The sequence below is a fragment of the Cupressus sempervirens genome, chromosome 11 (genome assembly GCF_028749045.1).
Source record: "Cupressus sempervirens isolate cs-2001-9-10 chromosome 11, ASM2874904v1, whole genome shotgun sequence".
Taxonomy (NCBI): Eukaryota; Viridiplantae; Streptophyta; class Pinopsida; order Cupressales; family Cupressaceae; genus Cupressus; species Cupressus sempervirens.
In genome coordinates, this window is record NC_143128.1 from 103,630,673 (window position 1) to 103,641,192 (window position 10,520).

The window sequence follows — 10,520 nt, forward strand, 5'->3', positions numbered from 1 at the left end:
TAGCCAAAATAAGGGGGTTGACCCTTTACAACAATGGCAATACTACCAACAAAAAACCAGCAAACAACCAAACAGACCCCTTAACGATTTACATCAAAAAAAAAGTAGCATCATAACAGTTAATAAAAATACTAAGGTTCATGCACTTAACACTAACAAAGTTTAACAAATTAATAAAAGGCATATGGGTGGTTAGCGCATCATACCACCCACAGTCATACCAAGTTCAATAGAAAAAGAAAAACCATCATGAACTAGACAAAAAGAAACAACCAACAGAGAACCCACAAAAAAGCCCTAGGCACAGGAACAAAGGCCCACTAACTGGCAACTTTCTTCTTGCTTTTCCCCACCAAAAGAACTTTGGCCTAGTCCTCTGCAAGGAAGTTATAAAGCAGCTTTGAATCCTCATTGTTAAGGCCCTCTTCCATAGTCGCATGGGTCACCTTCAGAGTGAACTTGGAGAATAAGGAGAAGCTTTCCTCTAGTGCATTGCACCTATCCTTCAGTTCTTGGAGGTATTTATGAGTACCAGCCACATTATTTAAATTTATTGCCTTGTTGCAGTTCACATGTGACTTCCTTTTATCTTGCAGATTTAGAATGTTAGTGATTTTCATACCAGCATTCCTTATGGGGGAAGAAATAGTGTTGGGGGAAGCTTTATCAAATGTGGGGTATTCCTAGTTACTAGTGGATAATAGGGTGAAAGTGGCAGAAAATGTGAGCAGGGTCTTGGGACAGGTCCTTGGTAGGGTTCTCTACTTCAAAATCCCAAGTGTCATCAACAATGTCATCACACTTCTCATCTCTATTGTTAGTATCATCCTTCAATTCCTCCTTACCATCCTCTAAAATCTTAGCACTCTCCTCTAAATTAATATCTTCCTTCTTAACCTCATGTGAGTGTCTAGCCACTTCTTTGAATCTACCCCTTGGTCTTGGCTTGTTTACACGATCTTCTTTTGTTCCCACAAGTCTCTTCATCTAAATCCCCAATCTCCACCTCCACCCTCTTTTTAGTTTTGATTTTTTATTGGCAACCAACTCTAGGACTTGGGGTTTGTTCTTCCTACTCTTGACTGGGTTTTGGTTGGGTGAGGGTTGTGGAGTAGGGGCATAACTACCACCTGCAAACTCTAGAGGAAGGGGGTTAAGGGGGTTAACAGTGGGGAAAAAATTATCAATGGCAATCACTTTGGGTGGGTATAGGGACAGGTGGAACTGGAATAAATGAAACATGAGCCCTTGGTATAGAATAGTAAAATTAGCCCCTTTCTTTTTTCCCTAACATCCATAAACATCTCTTTTAGGGCATGTATCAAAAAAAAAGGGAATGTATACTAACTCCCCATTACAAAAGTGATTAAGCAAAAGGAAATGGTAGAAATAGCACACACCATATCTACCTTCTAGGGTGAGGTACTTAATCATGACCAAGCACACATCCTCCCAAGGCTTTGGTAACTTATTCCTTTGAAATCCACCACGATACTGGTCTAGGGCTTTATTCCCTTAGAAAAAACTAGACAGGCTAGCTTTGTCTATCACCTTCATGATTTTCTGCCACCTTTTGCCAGTTATTTCAAGGCTCGTCATCATAGTTATGGACTCCTCAGTTACCTAGAAAGTGATCTTTTCAACTACTGATGAATTGTTGAGAACAATTCTTGTCTTAACCAACTATGACCTACATGTAAGGGACAAACCCATCTTCCTTCAACATTATCTAGGTTGCCTACCTTTTTGAGAAATCCTCCATCTTCATGGGCTCCAGTCTATTAAGGTCACCACACATGGAATCTTGCTCCTTGGCGATATCACTTTCAACAAGCTTGGTAATTTTCATTTGCAAGAAGAACACCACCAAGATTTTCATAGACACAGAGCTAAAAATAATGTGTCTAACGGTTAAAATGACTTCTTCCTTACACTTTACAGGGATGCGATATCCAAAATGTCCAAGTAGTCTTAAAACATCATTACAGGGAGTGAAAAGGATTCAAGTGAAATCCCTTATGATCTAATAGTTATATTAATGATAACATTTTCCATAGTTAGCCAATACCACAAAAAAATGATGGCTCTTTTTTTAAAGTCAACGTTATCAATGCCTTTCCTTTTCCTATGCCCAAAATGTCTTATCAAACTTAATGCATCTTAACCATCACTGTAATAAATTTATAAAGGTTGTCAAAATTGTTATTTCTCCAAATTTGGATATTCATCAATCATATTTTGGAGGGGTCTTTTCCCTACTAATGAGGGAATTAATATAGTTTGGTAGCATTTTAGTGCTTGTCCAACTTTTTAAGCTTCCCAAATCATATCCCAAGCCTACCATAGTGTCCACCACCACATTGCCTTCCTTGTAAGTGTGTTTTAACTCATAAGTGATCAAAGATCATCAGGAGTTGCCAAATGTCCCCCAAGATGCTATGTATAGCCCAACCCAGTTGGGTTTGTCCTTAGATAGAGTGAATGATGAGTTTAGAATCACCTTTTATGCTTAACTTCTTAAACCCCATCTCCATAGCTAATTTTAGGCCCCAAAGTAAGGCAGTGGCCTTTGCCACATTATTGGTTCCTTGTCCCAAAGTCCTAGCCTAGGCTAACAACACTTCTCCCCTAGTGTTACGCAGGACACCACCAGCTATTACCAAACCATCTCTTGTCACACCATCAAAGTTGAGCTTGATAGTAGACATGGTGAGAGGGATCCAATAGGTTTTTTTCCTTGCTAAAATTTTCAAGTTGTCAAAGTGCTGAAAATTGGGGAGAATGTTCCAATTTCTAGCAATCTCCCCATCCTTCATGCTCGGGGATTCCTGTGGTGCTCTAAATTTAGCCACCATAACATTCTCCATAACAAGCTTCTTCAATATCTCCCCCACCCCCTTTGTCCCCCTTTCTTCCTCCTCGAAGATCCTATTATTCCCCTCCTAGAAACCCCAGCAAACATGTGGGAGGAGGATGTTTCAAAGAATTTTGAGTCAGAGGTGGTAGAAGGGGCAATTCCAATTCTCCACAAATTGTTCCATTCCTCTATTCATGGCCCAAACCAACGAGAATTTGTTCCAAATGTAGGACCACACCTGTAAAGCATAGGGGCATCCAAAAAAGAGGTGCACAATGCTTTCCTCTTTCTCCTTGCAGACATAACATCTATTAGTAATTAGTATGTCTCTCCTCCTTAGGTTGTCAATAGTTAATATCTTTTCATGCATGACTGTCCACCAAAAAAAATAAACTTTCAGCAGCAATTGACTATTCTAGATCTTTCTCCATCTAATAGGGGTCTTATCCTTATCAAATATAAGGAGGTAGGTAGATTTAACCAAGAACTAACCATTAGTCCTCTTGTCCCAAACCACCTTATAGGTTGATCATGCAAGGGAAGTTTGTGATAATTGATCATTTCCTACAACTCTTTAACCAGAGGATCATCCATTTTTGGCATACCGACAGTGGATAAGCACTTCCATTTCCTTTGGGTATCAATATAGTCTGCCACCTTCTCCCCCACCATTATTTTTAAAGGTTCCTAAGACCGTTGAACTTTCTATAGATCAGTGGTTCCCCCCAACCAATTGTCCTCCCAAAATCTTATTTTTTACCATTTCCTACCAACCATCTCACCCCTTGCCTCAGAAGGGACTTGGTATTAATGATGCTATTCCAAACCTTAGAACCACCCAAGAGGTCATTATTAAGGAGATTATACCTAAATTGGGTGTTGGCAAGGTATTTAGCCCTCATGATTCTTCCCTACCCAATCTTGTTTTCCAACAATCTCCACCCTATTTTAGAGAGGACTTTATTTAGGTCAGTAATTCTTCTTATTCCTAAACCCCCCTTATCTTTGGGTTTACAAGTAGTCTCCCAATTGACAAGGTTCAATTTGTTTCTCTCCTCCATGCGTGACCATAGGAAGTTCCTTTACCATTTTTCAAGTTTATTAGCCATACTCTAATTAATATTGAAGATGGAGAGAAATTATATAGGTATTCCCTGCAGTGTTGACACTAGTAGTTGAAGTTTCCCTACATTGCTAAGGATTTTACCTTTCCACCCAGCAAGCTTCTTTTGCGTCGTTTCTAGAATAGTGTTCTAGAAGGTGGTGGAGACATCCTTTTTTATCAGGGGGAGACCAAGGTAGGTGTCCAGGATGTTCACTAAGTGGCATCCCAGTATATTTTAACTTACAAGACCTTGGGAGTGTTAAAAAATAGATCTTATGTTTGACTAGGTTAATCTATTGACCTAAACAATCCTCATAGTTGGTGAGCATATTCCTCCAAGCTCTAGCTTCCTGGTTAGAGGACTCTCTAAAAAAGAAAGTATCATCCACAAATTGTTGTATTACCCTGGGAGACAAAGTGGTAGCAAGTTGGATGCCTTTTAAATCTCCCAATCCAACCAACTTGCAAGTCGACCTTCCCAACACTTCTACCACCATAATGAAGAAGTAAGGGGATAAAGGGTCACCTTTGTTGGAAATATTCAGGATATATCATGTTACTGAGAGGGGAGAGGTGAATCAATAACCTTAAAAAATTTTATTCTTTTTACCACACATCCATCTATACTACTGCATGCATAAATTCTGAAACATAAAACAATCATTACACAGGTGAACACAATATTTGGTGACCCAGAAACCTTCCAAATAGAAATTAAAACTAGGGTGGGGATGATACCCACAAAACTTCAATACTATAGTATAAAATTGGCTGGTTAAGGCTTACATTAACCACTTCTGGTGATCTGCCCTGTTAGGAGCACAAAGGACTACTAGGTCCACCTTGTTAGAGGATTTGCAAACATACAATGAAGTATGCACTCTGTTAGGAGATTTGTACAAAGACTATTAAGTCTACCTTGTTAGAGGATTTGAAAAATATGATTCACCTGTTAGGATGAAGCAGTGGATTTGCTTGCAACTGATTGCTAATAAGATCCCTTATGCACTAATCACCTCATGTGATGGATATAACTTTTTAGTCTCTGAATGGAACTTGTTGTGTACCTTGGACTATTGCTGATGTTCTTTCGCATATACTTCACATTACTTCACAATTCCTTCTCATTCCATGCATCATACATTCATTTGTACTTGATATCTTACAATACATCTTACATATATACCTTTTAAACTTACAAAATTAAAAGGTCGGCCAAAATACAAGTAAACAAATATATTACAAAGTTAGCCCAATAGTAAATGAACTGACTCGGTGACCTTCTAATACTCAATGTCCACTACATTACTCGGCATTGTCATGCACTTAGTAGAAGTGAAGGCTCGGTCCATACTAATCACTCGATGTAGTTATGAGCTCGGTGATAGCTAGTGACTCGGTAGATGTAGTTTCACTCGGTAGATATTGTACACTGAGTTTACCTTGCTTCACTCGGTAAACACTGAATCTTCATGACACAAATTATCTGCTTGGTAGACACTATGAAGCATGGTAGATACTGAGAAGCTTGGTAGACACTGCTGGACTTCACATTGTCTGAATTTGCTAGGTAGCCACTATCTGCTCGGTGTAAACTGCTGAACTGCTAAGTTTACAAGGTAACCACTTGATGCTCGATAATCATACAAAATTGAGTAAGTGTTGTCACTAATGAAAAAATAATCATAATGCCAACAATCTCCCCCTTTGGCATCCGTGACAAAAACACTTATGAATCAAAACTAACATTCTGATTTATTTTGCTATTTACACACCTTACATATCTCAGATATCTCCCCCATACATATGGTATGCATAGCTTTTATCTGTACAATGTCTTTCTTATTCCTTATTCATCTAATGTTCCCAACGTCAACAATCTTATCTCCCCCTGCCAACAATCTCATCTCCCCCTTTTTGACAATAATGCCAAAGAATGTATATACAATAAATTTAAATTGAGACACCAAAATGTGAGAGAAAATCTGAGTGTACCTTGAGAATAAGAGACAATGTCTTATCCCAATTGACTTGCAAAATTTTGTAGGTGGAGAGAGCCACTTGAACTTCTGTAGAAAGTTCAATCATATGATCTTCTATTGAAAAATTGCTATCATGAATCAATGTTTTTGAGTAGGCAATGTGTTTCTGCATTTGATCCATGACTAGAAGAATCATACTTTGAATGTCAATCAATGTAGACTGAATTCTGGCTTCTTCTCTGAGTAACTTTTCTTGCATTTCAGACAAAAATTTCACCTTTGTGTGATGGGATGAGCTTGAACTATGGTCAAGCTACAACTTTTGAGTGCTATCTTTCATTTCCATATCTAATTTATTTAATTTTTCCTTGACTTCCTTAGTGAACTTGGTAACATCACAGAGCTTGCCAAAAAGTGATGTTACATTTGTGAACGCTTGCTCAAGATTGGTCAAAATTGAGGTTAATTCAACCTATTTTATTGCAATGTGCTGAGCAATGTGCTCAAGCACTTTATTATCAAATTTCTTCTCCACCTTTCAATGAGTTTCTCTTGCCCAGAGGTGTCCTCATTGAACTTATCTATAGCCTCTTCTAATTGCAACAAAATGTGTTGAGATGAATCAACATCAACACCAATAGCTTCAATAATTATATTTTTAGCATTTTCTATTACAATATGTTCTCTATCTCTCTCTTCTCTGAGTTGCTTCTGCCTTGCCTTCTGGTCTAGAAGCTGACTAACCATTCTCATCTCACTGGCTGAGGCATTGTCCAAGTCTATCTTTGGAATAACAATTTCTGTATCCAAATCTATATCTTCATCAATTTGTCTTCCAGTAAGCAAAAGTTTCAGAGGAGTCTTAGGCTTTACTTCTGTGCTTACTTCATTGGATTTGGAAATAGAGACTACAATTGACATAGATGGACTAGCAGAAAATACTTGAATAGGTGCAAGTGGAGGAAAGCTAAGAGAAGTACCGACTGAATCCAAAATTGGTGTGCTTCCCAAAAATGATGTACAAATAGGAATATTCACAATTAGAGTTGTAGACAAAATTGTAGAAAGAACTGTAGAACTTACTATACATTGAGCAGAGGAGGTTGAAATAGTTGATGCTGCAGTGACTAATTGCTCAGGTGTTGATGAAGAAGGTTGCAACTCAATAGATGAAGTAATGGTTACTTCCATAGGAGATGCTTAGAGCTATGGGGAAGTAGGAGTAGATGATGTTTCTGATGTGGTCAATCCTACTGAAGCTGTGTCCAACCCTGATGATGTTGCAATCTTAGGTGGAGAGTGAGGAAGGGAAGCAATGACTTGTCCTGCAATCTTCATTAGATCATCTTCTTCATCCTCTTCCTCCTTGTCTTCCTCTTTAGCTTCTTCCCCTTTTTCTTCATCATCAGACCTTACAGCCTGATCATCACTAGCACTTGGAGTGTTGTCATCTCCTTCATCACTACTGGTGCCATCATCATCCTTGATTACCACTAGATCATTACTAGGCTTATGCATATGATAGATGTTCTTCCACATGTTTGTTACATCTCTGACAACATGCTCAATGTCCTTGATTAAAATCGAACATGTGTGAAATCTTATCATCATTTTACCTTCATTGTTCTTCATTGCCGCCTTTATTTCTGCCTCAATAAGACTCCATAGAAGATTCTTCAAGGATTGTTCATATATGTCCTTGGCTATTTGGGTAGCTGACTCCCACCTTGGTTGTAATCTTACCAAAAACTTTTTGGAGATTTGAGGGGCAATCTGGTCTAGGGTGTATTTCCATTTTCCCATCTTATTAAGTATCAATTCGTCAATCTGCATCTTCTCTGCATTAGTCCTTGTTTCAAATTTTAATGCTTTGAAATTTGTGATGCCAGCTCCCTCTTCCATTTTTTTCAATCTCTCTTGGAAGGTCAGTTGGGGCTTGCTAAATACTACTTCATCCTTATTCTTATCTTTACCTCTTCTTGTGAAAACAACTATGGAGGCCTTTGGGGGTTTTGTGATGATAAGCCTACCTTTCTTCTTTGCAAGTTCTGCCTCCTTCTCTGATTCTTCCTCTTTCTTTTCTTTTTCTTGCTCCTCTTCTTCGTCTTCACCTTTTCCCTTGGTAATCATTAAGCGCTTGGTAGTAGTTTTCAACTTGGCAACCTTTCTTTTACCTTTACTGATTGCTTGGGGAAGTTTCATTTCCAATTCTATTCTAGCTTTAGCCTCATCATAGGCTCCAAAAATTGGTTGCTTGGGATCTACTAGTTCATTTACCAGTGCTTCAATAATATCCCTAGTTTCATCAATGTTTACCTCATAAGGTAGAGGTTTTACCCATGCAGCTTGGGGCTTGATTGCCTGAATATATACTCTGTCGCAGTTGACCATAAAACATACATCATCTTTGTAATCTTCAACAAGTTTAAGAGAGATTATGAACTTGTTGTTCATCCTCTCCTTGAATTCCTCAAAATAGTTGTCCATTATACTATCAAAATTGACACCCATTTCTGCTATAAACTCATTAATTTGATAAGGAATGGGGACATCCTTTCTCCATACCACAAATCTTTTGGAGGGAAATAATTTTTGTACATAGAAGAATAAACATGTCAACAATGATCCAAATTTACAAGGGTTATTCTTGGATGATCTGATACTATCCATGTTTTTGTTCAATTGTCTTAACATTAGGTCAGACAAGTCATACTCCAAATTCTTCTTCACAACCTTGAACGCCAAGTCTACGGCCTCACACGACACACTATTTAATCGTCTTGAACTATAGATCTTGTGAGCTATCACATGAATTCCATATCTAAGTTCAACATCGGTAACTATGCCAACCTTTAAGCCTTTGTCATCCCACTTGGCTAGGGTTTTCTTCTGAAGTTCATCTCGACCTAGGGTTTTTGTAGATTTGGCTTTGCTGAGTATGGGAAGGCTAGTAATCTTGTGAATCATCTTCTTAGTGATTAGTACGGGTTGCTCTAGCCATAGCTGACCATTGTGAACATGGCTAAGGATGTATCTGATCCATTTTATTTGGAAGCTTCTTGGCATGTGGGAGATGTGGGTCAACCCTTTTGTCTCTAGTTGTTTATGTTCGGGTTTCAGAGAACAACTAACACACATTTCTTCCAACGCTCTATCCATTTCTAGGGTTCCTATTTCTTAAATAGAACATTTGAAATGAGTTCGGATATCATTGATTAAAAGTACCTTTGGTGGTATCTGCAATTGTGCGCCATTAGGGCCTAGTGCCTTTGCCACAGCGAGAACCAACTTGAAGTTAGGTGCTTTCCATTCTATGCCCTTGACCAACATTTTTTATCCTCGTTTTGCTTTGCTGGTGCTTGTGCTTGTGGAAGCCATTGTTGCTCGGTAAGTGATGGAAATTTTTGAACAAACTTCTTTATCTATAAATTCACTCGAAATCACTTTGAAGTCGCTCAAATGCACCTAGAAATATTTTAGCTCTAAGAATATGATGAAAATGAAGTTGAATTCCACCCATTTTGATGAAAAGTTCACCATTAATGCTAGATACCATGTTGTCATAGTGCGTGACAGAATGTCATCCACTAACCTAACTCGACATGAATATCAACTCGGTAGATGAACAAAATTCCTTTACTCTCGACCTTGCTCGGGAAGGTCTTCAACTACTTTGCTCGGTAGAGTCTGATGCACTCGATGAAAGATAACTTTTCTATGATCTCAGTGTATTTGCAATATTGATTGGATCATTTTTCATTCCTTACATTTCTTGGAACTGCTTATGATTTCCTTGGTGACTACAGCTCCAACTCATTCTTAGGAATTTAGTTTGAGGGGATGGAGTCACCCGCTTCTTGAGTGACTTCACTTCCATGATTTGAGCTTGCATCTTCAGTGGATTTAGGAATCCATTGTTACTTCATTTGTTTCCTTATGTTGTCACCCCTTGCTTTCTTTTCATCTTCAATTCTGCCTATATTCATGCAAATTTTAGCTATATGACCGAGTTCAATGCATGTATAACACCTTTTAGTAGTGTCCTTCTTCCTTAGGTGATGTTTTGCATAGTTTATATCAATGTGTCCATATTCTCCACAATAATGACATCTGCACTAGGTATTGTAGTTCCATCCAAATATTGCCTTTACAAGTTTTTCAGTTGGATTGAATGTTTTGGATCTGCATTGAGATGCCTTGTGACCATGCTTTTTGCATTTGTGAAAATTACCTTCAAATTTTGGTTTCTCCTTGCATTCATTGGCTTTGTGACCATGTTGATTATAGTTATAGCACTTTCCTTTGAATTTTCCTTTTCCATCGCTCCAGCGTTTGTTTGATGTGTGACCAATTTTTCCACAATGATTGCATGAGGGTTTTAAATTCCTTTTTGCACCTTGCTTGGAAGATTCACCTTGGTCTTCATTGTATCCAAGTCCTGCTTTATCATTTTGCTTATGAAGATTCTGCTCATTTTGTTGTATCAGTTGATTCATGTCTTCTTGTGACTTCATCATTCTTTCATTGATTTGCTTTTCAGTATTTAGGTCACTCTTTAATTTTTCAACAATTTTCT